This window comes from Homarus americanus, unplaced genomic scaffold (assembly GCF_018991925.1).
Source record: "Homarus americanus isolate GMGI-L3 unplaced genomic scaffold, GMGI_Hamer_2.0 scaffold57980, whole genome shotgun sequence".
NCBI lineage: Eukaryota > Metazoa > Arthropoda > Malacostraca > Decapoda > Nephropidae > Homarus > Homarus americanus.
Window position 1 is genome coordinate 9,555,415 of NW_024716703.1, and position 14,368 is coordinate 9,569,782.

General features: G+C 40.0%; 1 protein-coding gene across 1 annotated transcript in view; it reads left to right on the forward strand.

The window, feature by feature from the left end:
- The window catches only part of LOC121858277, a 204,206-nt gene that overhangs the window by 6,498 nt on the left and 183,340 nt on the right, over positions 1 to 14,368 (forward strand). The window lies entirely within an intron of this gene.

A 14,368-nucleotide genomic window follows, 5' to 3' on the forward strand; every position in this document is an offset into this window, starting at 1 on the left:
GCAGGAAATGAGTAGGGCAGCAAAATATAACAACCTATGCATTATGGGGGATTTCAACTTCAGAAATATTGACTGGGACAACATTGTAGGCGACTATGAATCTGAAGACTTCCTAGATGCAGTACAGGACAATTTTTTGAAACAACTAATTACAGAACCTACTAGAGGTGACAATATAATAGACCTAGTATTAACAAATAAAGAAAATATTATCAGAGATATCACAGTAGGGGAAGAACTAGGTAACAATGATCACAGAGAAATCAGGTTCACCCTAAATTGGGAAACGAAAAACAATGACAATATGGTCAGAGTCCCAAACTTTCGGTTGGCGGATTATCAGGGGTTAAAAAGGTACCTAGGTGAGGTCACCTGGGAACAGTCACGTCAGTTCCCAGTAGGAAGGGGTGAGGTCATAGATGACAAAACAATTGATCATGACTATAATATATTCACTAGTATACTACATAAAGCACAAGAACAAAATATACCACACAGAAAAATTAGGTCAAATAAGAATGAGCCAAGGTGGATGACCAGAAAACTTAAACATGACATAGGAATAAAGAAAGGAATATATAAGAAATTAAAGGGAAGGGAGGAGCAGCTCAGAAACAGGTATAATAAGAACATAAGAACATAAGAATGGAGGAAACTGCAACGGGCCTATTGGCCCATACTGGGCAGTCCCGTTTACACCCAAGCCCTATTGCTCATATAAGCATCCAACCTATGTTTGAAGCTATTCAGCGTATTCCAGTTAATGATGATATTTGGTAACTTGTTCCATTCATCCACCACTCTGTTTCCAAACCAGTGTTTACTTATTTCCCGCCTAAATCTACATTTGTCTAATTTAAAACCATTGTTACGAGTTCGCTCCTGATTGGATAGTTTGAGTACCTTTGTAATGTCCCCTTTGTTTAGCCCTGCCTTCCACTTGTACACCTCTATCAGGTCGACCCTCGCTCTACGTCTCTCGAGGGAGTGCAAATTAAGATGCTTTAACCTGTCTCTATACTCAATGTTCCTAATGCCCGGGATTAGTCTTGTCATTCTCCTCTGAATTCTTTCCAAGGATTCTATATCCATTCTGTAATACGGTGACCAGAACTGAACTGCGTAATCCAGGTGTGGTCTCACAAGAGCAAGATACAGTTTTAGGATGACCTCGCTAGTCTTGTAACTAACACTCCTTTGTATGAACCCAAGTACTTTATTAGCCTTGTTACGAGCAAAAACACATTGTTTACTTGGCTTAAGGTTCCTACTTATCATTACTCCTAAATCTCTCTCGCAGTCGGATTTCTCTATGGCATCGTTGTTCATCTGGTATCTGGTTTCCCTGTTTACATCTCCTATACTGAGTACTTTACATTTGTCTACGTTGAATTTCATCTGCCATTTTTCAGACCATTCGAAAAATTTGTTTAGATCTTCCTGTAGTTTTACTGAGTCCTCGTCAGATTTAATAACACGTCCTATTTTAGTGTCATCAGCATATTTACTTATGTTGCTGTCAATGCCGATATCTATGTCGTTTATGTATATAATAAATAATAATGGTCCAAGTACTGAGCCTTGGGGAACTCCACTTGTGACGTTGCTCCAATGGGACTTCGTGCCGTTAATACTCACTCGCTGTTTCCTGTCCTCTAACCACGCCCTAATCCATTTAAGGATGTTACCTTTGATGCCATGAGCTTCTACCTTTCTAATTAGTCTTTCGTGGGGGACTCTGTCGAAGGCTTTGCTAAAGTCGAGATATACCACATCATAATTGTGCCCCTCGTCCACCGTTTCGAAAACTGATGAAAAGAATGTTAATAGATTAGTTAGACAAGAACGTCCGCTTGTGAAGCCATGCTGGGAATCATTGATCAATCTGTGCTTCTCCAGGTGATTTCGAATAGCGTTTGAAATGATTGCTTCCAGTAATTTGCCTACTATTGATGTTAGACTGATTGGGCGGTAGTTAGAGGATAGTGATCTATCCCCCTTCTTGAAAATCGGTATTACATTCGCTATCCTCCAGGATTCTGGTACTACACCTGTTTTTAAGGACATGTTAAACAACTTTGCTAAGGGAATACTAAGCTCTTCCTTACATTCCTTTAATACTCTGGCAAATATCTCATCGGGACCAGGTGACTTATTAGGCTTTAGTTTGTCTATTTGCTAACTAACATTGTTACTAGTCACTACTATCTATTTGTTTTCTTCACTATCTCTGAATGGAGTCGGTGCCTCGGGTATCGTGTTTAAATTTTCGGTGGTGAAAACTGTTGAAAAATATTTATTCAAATGATTGCTCATTTCTCTGTCGTTATCAGTGAGCTGGCCGGCGTCTGACCGTATTGGTCCAATCTTTTCTCGTGTTTTAGTTTGATACATTTGGTAGAATCCTTTGGGGTTTGTCTTCGCCTCCCTTACTATCCTTACCTCATTATTCCTCTTTGCTTTCCTTATCTCGGTTTTAACCCTACTCGCCAATACCCTATAATAGTCCCGGAGGTGAATTTTGCCACGATTTATCCTTCTACCTATAGCCTTCTTTTGGCCGATGATGTTCTTTAAATAATTATTTATCCATTTAGGGTCATTGTTGTCTGATCTGAGTTTTTTGTATGGTATGTTCTGCCTTTGTGCATTAAGTAACTCACTATTTAAATTGACGTGGAAGTCGGCAATCTGAGATCTCGTTATCAGGTCGGTGTCATCTGTCAGGTTCATGGCCAAGCGCGACACCCCCTCTCTCAGCTGCCTCTTTAAACTGTCAAAGTTCGCCCTTCTGAAATCTGGTACTTTAGTGGAATTTTCCTTACGTCTGCCCTGAAAATCTAACTGGAATCTAATTTCTTTGTGGTCGCTGTTTGCAAGTTCGTTCCCTACCTCGACACTGCTCATGAGGTTTTCTCTCTTTGACAGAACTAAATCGAGTATATTATTACCCCGTGTAGGTTCGGTTATATGTTGACTTAGAAAACAGTCCTGGATCGTCTCGAGAAAATCCTCTGATTCTGAGTTACCTGTAAGGTCAGTCCAATCTATTTGGTAAAGGTTAAAGTCGCCTACTATACAGACTTTGTAGTGTATGGAAGCCCTGCGCATTTCATCCCAGATAAGTCGCTCATTGACTCTATCAAGATTGGGAGGTCTATATATTACTCCTGTGATTAATTTTTTCCTACCGTCGATTAATTCTATCCAAATTGTTTTTGTATTCCGCTCAGTTTTTATTTCCTTATTTATTTCACACTTCAGATTATCCCTAACATAGATTGCTACTCCGCCTCCTTTCCTGGTCTGCCTATCGGTATGGAACAGTTTGTAACCCGCAATTTGGTATTCGACTGGTAACTCACGTGTGTCTAGGTTGATCTATGTTTCAGTGAATGCTATTATATCGATTTTTTCGGTACATACCAAGGCCCTAATATCATCCATTTTGTTTCTCATACTTCTACTGTTCGCGTAGTATACATTTAAGTTAGTCGTGTTCTGAGTCCTCCCTTTACCGCGTTTAGTTTTAAACTCCATGTCTAATTTAGTTTTGTCATCATTCCTAACACTATTTCCGTATAATCTTTCACTTTGTTTACCCGCTCCCACTGCAGTCTCCTCCACCCCCGTGCTCATATGTTCCCCTAGCAGTTTAAAGACTTCGATATCTTTTGAACTGCCCCCTCTAGAGCTCCAGCCAGGGTTGCAACTCCATCCCTAGACAGGTGCACCCCATCCCTAGCATGAACGTCCCTTCTGCCATAGAAGTTGTCCCAGTTGTCAATGAATGGGACTGATATTGACTTGCAATATCTGCCAAGACGGTCGTTGACACCAACCGCCCTTGACAACCATTCACTGCCAACTCTCCTTCTAGGCAGGACACTGCATATGAACTATCTAGGAATGTTAAGAAAAATGTAAGGAAAGCAAAGAGAGACTATGAAATCAAAATAGCAAGAGAATCCAAGGGGAATCCCAAGGGATTTTTCCAGGTATATAGGACAAAGGTCAAGGACAAAGCTGGGCCTTTAAAGTCAGGGAGGGGAGAATTGATAAATGGTAGTGAAGAAATAAGCAAAGCATTGAACAGCTACTTCTTATCAGTTTTCACAGAAGTAATTTGCGATGAAATTCCGGAGGTGGAACTGATATTTAAGGGAAACGAAGAAGAGAAAGTAAAGAATATCACTATCAGAAAAGAGGATGTTCTTAAGAAGATAAATAAACTAAAGAATACAAAATCCCCAGGGCAGGATGAAATTTTTCCTCGAGTCTTAAAAGAGTGTAGGGAACAGATTAGCGGACCCCTCGTAAACTTATTTACAAAATCATTAGACACTGGTGTTGTGCCAGAGTTGTGGAAACAGGCAAATTTAGTACCCATATTCAAAAAGGGAGACAGAGCATCAGCGTCAAATTACCGGCCGATCAGTTTGATGTCAGTAGTGGGGAAATTTCTTGAATCAATTATAGCAGATAGCATCCGATCGCATCTAGAGAAAAGCAAATTAATCTACGACTCTCAAAATGGGTTTACAAAGGGAAAATCTTGTCTAACAAATCTGCTAACGTTTTTTAGGAAAGTCTTCGAGGTAGTAGATAATGACGAAAATTACGATGTTATTTACTTAGACTTTAGCAAAGCATTTGACAGAGTACCGCATCAGAGGCTTCTGAGAAAAATTAAGGCTCGTGGTATCGAGGGGAAAGTTTTAAATTGGATAAAATCATGGCTCACCGATAGAACGCAGAGGGTCAGCGTAGATGGTGTTAAATCTGAGTGGGGCAGTTTAACCAGTGGGGTTCCCCAGGGGTCAGTACTGGGCCCACTCTTGTTCATAATCTACATAAACGATTTAGATACTGGGATCAGCAGTGACATAAGCAAGTTTGCGGATGACACCAAAATAGGGCGGCAAATTAATTCAGGGCAGGATGCAAATGCATTACAGGAGGATCTAAATAAACTGCAGGGGTGGTCTGAAAAATGGCAAATGAAATTCAACACCAGCAAGTGCAGCGTACTTAATATTGGAAGAACAAATACTGTCAATGTATACAGCCTTAACAACATCAACCTAGAGAAGTCGACTTGTGAAAGAGACCTTGGGGTACTTGTAAGCCCGGACCTACGGCCTAGAAAACAGTGCGTTAATGTTCGAAATAAGGCAAACAGAGTATTGGGTTTTATATCTAGAAGTGTAAGTAACAAGAGTGCAGAGGTCTTATTGCAACTATATCTTGCGCTAGTTAGGCCGCACCTCGATTATGCGGTTCAGTTCTGGTGCCCCTATTATAGAATGGATATAAATTCACTAGAGTCGGTGCAGCGAAGAATGACAAAAATGATTCCGGGACTTAGAAACCTTCCATATCAGGATAGGTTAAAGAAACTTAACTTGCATTCCCTAGAAAGACGAAGAGTGCGGGGAGATATGATAGAAGTATTTAAGTGGGTGAAAGGAATCAATAAAGGGGATATAGATAAAGTTCTTATAATATCCGAGCAGGATAGGACTCGGAGCAACGGATTCAAGTTGGATAAGTTTAGGTTTAGGAGGGAGATAGGAAGAAACTGGTTCACAAATAGGGTGGTGACTAGTGGAACAAGCTTAGCAACTTTGTAGTAAGTGCGGGAACTCTGGAAAGTTTCAAAAGGAGGCTAGATAGATTCATGGATGATAGAGAGTGGTAGTAACTCTCGACAGGAGCTGCCATGCACAGGCCAACCGGCCTATTGCAGACTCCTTATTTTCTTATGTTCTTACGTTCTTATATTCTGCATCGTCAGGAACTCACGCTCGACTGTCATCATGGAAGGGGAAATAAGCATATACGCATTACTCGTCGTTTCAGTCGTGTAATTATAAACAAACTTTGTAAAACGCAACAAACGAACAAACAGACGTCAGTTAACCTTTGTGAATATCTTGAATTTATTGGGAAATGCGAAAATACAAATTATTTTTAACAAAAGACAATTAATAACAGTGTCGAGGGTTTAGATGTTAACGCCCTCTGGTTCTTTTAAAGATTACTGTCAGGTCGAACACTTCCGCTTTCACCAAGTATATTGAACAAGATTATGGATATTTGTAACAAAAAATGTCTATTGACAAGTATTTACATTGATAGTTTGCATGAAGACAGTACAGAGTAACATAAACATATGTGGTATGGAAGTGCCGGACTGCAGGTCGGAACAAATGTCGGAAGTGTGGACACTGGACACTGGATGTCAAACGTGGGGTCTTGTATATCAACACGGCACAGGTGGTAAATTGGTGTCTTCTCAACAACTTCACAGGAGAGCAGGTATCCTCCTAACCGGTACAGATACTTGATAATGGACCCGGGAGGAACAGCACAGAGGATAGGGCTGACAGTGTCCTAGCTGGCATGCTGATATACAAGGCTAAGAGTGCAGCAGTTCACACCAACGTGACCATGAATAAAAAGATGCTACAATACAGTCCATTTAGACTAGTGTCTAATTATTTTAGTAGTAACCGTCAACATGTTATTATATTTGCACAATTTCAAACACACAAGTTGTACATACATAATAATGAAGAAACATTACACAAGGCACCCTTAAAACACAAATAACACCATAGGAACCATAAACAAAAAACGATAATAAATAATAAGGAATACTCACACGTAACAGATGACCAACTGAGTCAGAGGAAAGGAGCCAAAAGACCAGCCATACGGTTACACCCACACTGTGACTCGGTTCGAACCACCCATGAGCAACACCTGCTTCAGATGCAAAGAGCAAACCCAACACTGTACAACACAATTCCAACAATCATTGGACTGGAATATAAACACCTTAAAAACAGAAAGAGCTAAGGTACAAAACTTTTCCCGCTTAATACACACACAGACACACACACACACAAGAGACCCATTCCCCAATTATGTAACTGTATATTTTCAGCCTTCCGCCTGCCATGCTCTTTCAATAAACCTTTAATTATTATTATTATTATTTTACACACTTTTCCTTCATCGGTTGTCATTTCTTTATTTTTTTTACCGGAAAAGATGTGTTCTGCTACGGTTCCTCTTTCAGAACTACAGCTCAAATCTATTTTTACCTCTGTCTCTTCACACAACTATACCGCCCTTCAGGATTTATTGAACAGTCTCCAAAACTGGGCCACCAACAACCATGTCACCATCAACCATACCAAGACCATGGTTATGCACATCAACCTCTCCTCCGACATTGTCCCACCTCCCTCCATTACCCTAGGTCCGAACACACTCCAGGTTGTAGATTCCACGAAGCTCCTCGGCGTCACCATAGACAACAAACTAAATTGGAAACCACACGTCAGTGAAGTTGTCAAATCCTCCAGTTTCCGTCTCCACCTCCTCCGCCGACTCAAGTCCCTCGGAGTTCCCGCACACGAGCTCCTCAGTGTATACACAACATTCATACTTCCCAAGCTCACCTATGCCTCCCCCACCTGGTCTTCCTCCCTAAATGCCACACAACGTAAACACCTAGAAAAAGTGCAAAAGAGGGCATGCAAGATTATTCTCTCCCCTTCCTACACCACATATCAAGAAGCGCTCAACACACTGACCCTTTCGACTCTCACTGACCATCACCACGGCCTCATCTGCAAATTTGGTAAGAAGCTTCTACACCATCCCCGACACCGGCCCCTACTACCACCTGAGATCCCCTGTCCGAGAATTGCTGTTCGACACCACAACCGCATCCAGCCCATACGTGCACGAACTGATCGCTATAAGAACAGCCCAGTCCCAACCATTGTAAAAATTATCAATAACATGTAATAAATCAGTGTATTCACTCCCAGTAAACACTGCTCCCTACACTGTCACTATGTTGAAATGAACTGTAGTTTGAGCTGATCCCCATCTAAGTTACTATATGTCTTATTTGTGTCACTTATGTCACTTGTATATTATTTGTAATTCGTAACCCATTCCCCAAATATGTAACTGTATATTTTCAGCCTTCTGGCTGCCAAGCTCTTTCAATAAACCGTTAATTATTATTATTATTATTATTATTACATCACTCATCAGCGACAAGTCTCTCTCAAGATATCACCCGTTAACGCAACCTGCTTCCTCCTCACTATTAAAGCTTGCTGAACCCTGTTACCCCTCTCCCTCAGCCAATCCCTGGTACACTCAACAAATCTGTATATAATCATGGAAATAATCCATATCCACCCTGTTCCCGAGACACTTGACCCACATCTCTTCCACCAACTACCGTGCCATAATTCTCACCTTAAGAATCTTCAAGCTCAAAAATCCTTCATAAACAAACGACTAATCCAACACCTGCAACATCATCAGGTCTTAAAGGTTACCTCAGCTGACTTCACCACACAGACTTGGTTGCGCTTCTGACTCACAACCTTGACTTTGCTCTTGACATTTCCTGTAATTCTGTGTTGTTGCTCATGGTGTCTCTAAAGCTTCCTACAATATCTGGCATCTGACCTCTCCTTGTCTCAAGCTTCCTAAATCTGATCTTAACCACCACATCCGCACAGTAGTGGGCGTGGGTCATACACACACACACACACACACATATATATATATATATATATATATATATATATATATATATATATATATATATATATATATATATATATATATATATATATATATATATATATATATATATATGCTGATAACCACAAGGAAAGAAGAAAACACGAAGTTCCCAAGCGCTTTCGTGTAATTCACATCTTCAGGGGTGAGTACAGACTAAAGAGAAATACAAACCAAGGTGTATATATACAGAGGAGGGTGAGACCAGGTCCACAATGGTCAGGTATTAGGTAATGACCCTACTAATCTTTAAATAGCACACAACGGTTGGTGGTCAGGTCAGATGGTCAGGTGACCCGACCTTCTCACTTGGTTACAAATCTTCTTAATTACAAAATTGTCCAGCTTGTACATGCCGTTACTCAAATTCATGTTGAATACTTCGGTATGTTTAATAAGACTAGATTCTATGATGTTCCTACTATCATTTGAATTACATGGTAATATTGAGGAGGCATTATCCCAGTCAATGCAATAAGAACATAAGAACATAAGAATGGAGGAAACTGCAGCGGGCCTATTGGCTCATACTGGGCAGTCCCGTTTACACCCAACCCCTATTGCTCATATGAGCATCCAACCTATGTTTGAAGCAATTCAGCGTATTCGAGTTAATGATGATATTTGGTAACTTGTTCCATTCATCCACTACTCTGTTTCCAAACCAGTGTTTACCCATTTCACGCCTAAATCTAAATTTGTCTAATTTAAAACCATTGTTACGAGTTCGCTCCTGGTTGGATAGTTTGAGTACCTTTGTAATGTCCCCTTTGTTTAGCCCTGCCTTCCACTTATACACCTCTATCAGGTCGCCCCTCGCTCTACGTCTCTCAAGGGAGTGCAAATTAAGATGCTTTAACCTGTCTCTATACTCAAAGTTCCTAATGCCCGGGATTAGTCTTGTCATTCTCCTCTGAATTCTTTCCAAGGATTCTATATCCATTCTGTAATACGGTGACCAGAACTGAACTGCTTAATCCAGGTGTGGTCTCACAAGAGCAAGATACAGTTTTAGGATGACCTCGCTAGTCTTGTAACTAACACTCCTTTGTATGAACCCAAGTACTTTATTAGCCTTGTTACGAGCAAAAACACATTGTTTACTTGGCTTAAGGTTCCTACTTATCATTACTCCTAAATCTCTCTCGCAGTCGGATTTTTCTATGGCATCGTTGTTCATCTGGTATCTGGTTCTGTTTACATCTCCTATACTGAGTACTTTACATTTGTCGACGTTGAATTTCATCTGCCATTTTTCAGACCATTCGAAAAATTTGTTTAGATCTTCCTGTAGTTTTGCTGGAGTCCTCGCCGATTTGATAACACGTCCTATTTTAGTGTCATCAGCATATTTACTTATGTTGCTGTCAATGCCGATATCTATGTCGTTTATGTATATAATAAATAATAATGGTCCAAGTACTGAGCCTTGGGGAACTCCACTTGTGACGCTGTGCTCCAATGGGACTTAGTGCCGTTAATGCTCACTCGCTGTTTCCTGTCCTGTAACCACGCCCTAATCCATTTAAGGATGTCACCTTTGATGCCATGAGCTTCTACCTTTCTAATTAGTCTTTCGTGGGGGACTCTGTCGAAGGCTTTGCTAAAGTCGAGATATACCACATCATAATTGTGCCCCTCGTCCACTGATTCGAAAACTGATGAAAAGAATGTTAATAGATTAGTTAGGCAAGAACGTCCGCTTGTGAAGCCATGCTGGGAATCATTGATCAATAGGTGCTTCTCCAGGTGATTTCGAATAGAGTTTGAAATGATTGCTTCCAGTAATTTGCCTACTATTGATGTTAGACTGATTGGGCGGTAGTTAGAGGATAGTGATCTATCCCCCTTCTTGAAAATCGGTATTACATTCGCTATCCTCCAGGATTCTGGTACTACACCTGTTTTTAATGACATGTTAAACAACTTTGCTAAGGGCATACTAAGCTCTTCCTTACATTCCTTTAATACTCTGGCAAATATCTCATCGGGACCAGGTGACTTATTAGGCTTTAGTTTGTCTATTTGCTTACTAACATCGTTACTAGTCACTACTATCTCACTTAATTTGTTTTCTTCACTATCTCTGAATAGAGTCGGTGCCTCGGGTATTACTTAATAGTTTCTTTTCAAAGAATTCCATATATAGGTGGCTTAATACAGGTGAGAGTGGATTACCCATTGCCCAGTATGGGCCAATAGGCCTGCTGCAGTTTCCTCCATTCTTATGTTCTTATGTAATATTCTCCATTGAATTCGAATTTGCAGTCCTTAATACATAGTTTAATGAGTTCGATGAAGTCGTCTTTCGAGACGGGCAGTGAAATATCATCCAGGGAATCTATGAGGAACTCTAGTAAATAATCAACTGGGAGCTTTGTAAAGAGTGATGTTACATCAAAATTGACCAGGGGTAATCCACTCTCACCTGTATTAAGCAACCTATATATGGAATTCTTTGAAAAGAAACTATTAAGTAATATCTTACCACCTTCAGCAGTCTAGTTTAGATATGTTGATGATGTATTATGTCTCTGGCCATGTAATGAGGACCTAAACGCTTTCCTGCCACAACTTAACAACTTAGCCCCTCGATCAAATTCACTGTGGAATTAGAGCAAGACTGTAAATTGCCATTCCTAGACTGTCTGATACACAGAATAGGTAACACTTTCAAGTTCAGTATTTATAGAAAACCAACTAATGTGTGTTCATACATTCATTATTATTCTGCCCACCGTAATAAAGTCAAACAGTCAGTATTTTCAACAATGTTTTACGTGCCTTGAGAATTGCAGTCCGAATTCATTGATGAGGAATACAAATATATATATAATATTGGCTCAAACCTTAAATACCCTAGATCTTTCATAGACAAATGCCTAAACATTACTAAGAAAACTTTTATAGAACTGATCCCAAGCCCACCCATGACCATAAGAATATCTTAATATTACCATTTCACAAAAATTTCTCACACATTCCTTCACAACTAAAAACGGAACGTCAATGTGGCATTTAAAAACTCATGCACTGTTAAACAAATGTTAACAAGAACTCCCCAACAACACAATATTGCATTTATAAAGTTCCTTGCAAGGAATGTAATATGTTTTACTTAGGTCAGACAGGTAAAGATCTTGCAACTAGAATAAACAACACAAATACAGTGTTAGGACAGGCCAGGAATCCAATGCTCTGTTTGTTCATTTGAGGGATAACAAGCAGTATTGACTGGGATAATGCCTCCTCATTACCATGTAATTCAATTGATAGTAGGAACATCATAGAATCTAGTCTTATTAAACATACCGAAGCATTCAACATGAATTTGAGTAACGGCATGTACAAGCTGGACAATTTTGTAATTAAGAAGATTTGTAACCAGGTGAGAAGGTCGGGTCACCTGACCATCTGACCTGACCACCAAACTGTTGTGTGCTATTTAAAGATTAGTAGGGCATTACCTAATACCTGATCATTGTACCTGGTCTCACCTCCTCTGTATATATACCTTGGTTTGTATTTTAGTCTGTACTACCTCAAGATGTGAAATTACAAGCTTGGGAACTTTGTGTTTTCTTTCCTTTTTGTGGTTATCAGAGTATACTTGGATCACGCGCACCTACAGTGATAATATATATATATATATATATATATATATATATATATATATATATAAAATATATAATATAATATATATATATATATATATGTGTGTGTGTGTGTGAGAGTGTATGTGTGTGACACGCTAAATAGGAATAAACTTTTATTGTTATTGATATAACCAATGGCAATAGTTAATATAGGGTAAAATTTAATTCGTTACAATATTAAGAGGATGTAACGTAACATAGCAAGGGAAGCTGAGATGGCATTCTGTCTCTCGTGCTGTAGAGGCGCGTTATGACTCGTGACGTCACTCGGTGTTCACTCGAGTTTTTATTTTATGAAGCGATGAAGGACCTACAACTATATGGCCAATCAAAAGTTATTGTTATTATGTAAATATATACACTGTATAAGTCTGCTGATTCCCTCGGCTCCATTATCAATCCCATTTTCTCCGCTCAACATCCGTCAGCCTCAGGGCGTCACTGTAGCTGGTCGTTGTCCTCTACACCGAGTACACTGGCCTCTCGCCCTGCCTCATCACGAGTCCAGTCCACTTTACACCAACTGCTTTTATAACCTCCACCACAGCGGCTGCTCTCTTAGTAATTTTTTCCTCACTTTTTTTACACCACCTATGTACTTTCTCAGGATTTATATACACGTCTAAAATTAGTCTTTTTTTATATAATTATCTAGCTTGAGTGTGTTCAGCTGTTCACTCTCCAAGTTTCCACGAGTCCGTCAGAACAAATGTGTTGTGTATCACTAACTTGACTTTTCCGGGTGTAAATTATGATCCTCAACAGCACCACAGAGCAGCGGTTCTTGTAGCCTCCACACTATTGTATCATCTTTGTATTATTTAATGTAATGCAGTAGTTAATTTCGTAAGCAATAGAGTAAGGAGAGTATCATATGTCAAAGCGTATGTATGAGAGTGAACATACGACGACGAATGAAGGAACAGTGTGTGTGTGTTTGATCTTAATTCAAACTATAGCGAGAAAAAGCTTGAAGAAGTTAATATATAGTAAACACTTCATATATACGTATCTTAAATAACAATATATATATATATATATATATATATATATATATATATATATATATATATATATAATACACGCATGTAACAAAAAAAAAGTTCTTCTGCAGTGCTTAATATCTACGCTAACTCGAAGGTTGAATACAATGAGGTTAAATAATTCCACTTTCATGTTAATTTTTCCAGGGTTGCTATCCAGTACAGCCTGAAGTCAACACATTTATTGCTTGTTCACAACATAGCCACACAAAAGCCTCCTCCATGCAAAAACCGGAACTGAAAGAGAGAGAGAGAGAGAGACTAGCCAGTTTATAAATTATCTGAGTAAGAAAAAACAAGAAGATACAACAAGGGCAATTAAAAGAGACAAATCCACAAAGAGAGGGAGAGAGAGAGGGAGAGAGAGAGAGAGGGAGAGAGAGAGAGAGAGAGATGGAAGTCGTGTTGAGTGTTGCCGGCCAACGTGTACACAGCCTTAACTCTCACAAAGAAGACATAGCAGAAACAGGGGACTATCAATTGGGTTTCCTGACTGGACAAAAGCAAGTTTGGTGCCATTGTTGTTCCTGCTCGCTGCCACTCGTCCTCCTTCTGTCTCTTGCTTGCATTCAGTCTTTCTCCCTGCTTGCTTGCTTCCACCCATTCTCCTTCTACCCCTTTCTTCATGCTAGGCCTTTCTTCGCCTGCTTGCATGCTATCACGTCATTCTCCTTCAACATGCTTAATGATAGGTTCCTTTCTTATTACTTGCCTGCTAACAGGTTCCTCTCCCTCTGCTTGCTTGCTGACAGGTTCCTTTCCTCCTGTTGCTTGCTGACAGGTTCCTTTCCTCCTGCTTGCTTGCTGACAGGTTCTTTCCTCCGACTTGCTTGCTAACAGGTTCCTTTCCTCCTGCTTGCTTACTGACAGGTTCCTCTCCTCCTGCTTGTTTGTTGACAGGTTCCTTTCCTTCTGCTTGCTTACTGATAGGTTCCTCGCTTCCTGCTTGTTTGTTGACAGGTTCCTTTCCTCCTGCTTGTTTGCTGACAGGTTCCTCTACTCCTGCTTGTTTGTTCCCAGGTCCATCTCAGTCTGCTCGCTGGCCTT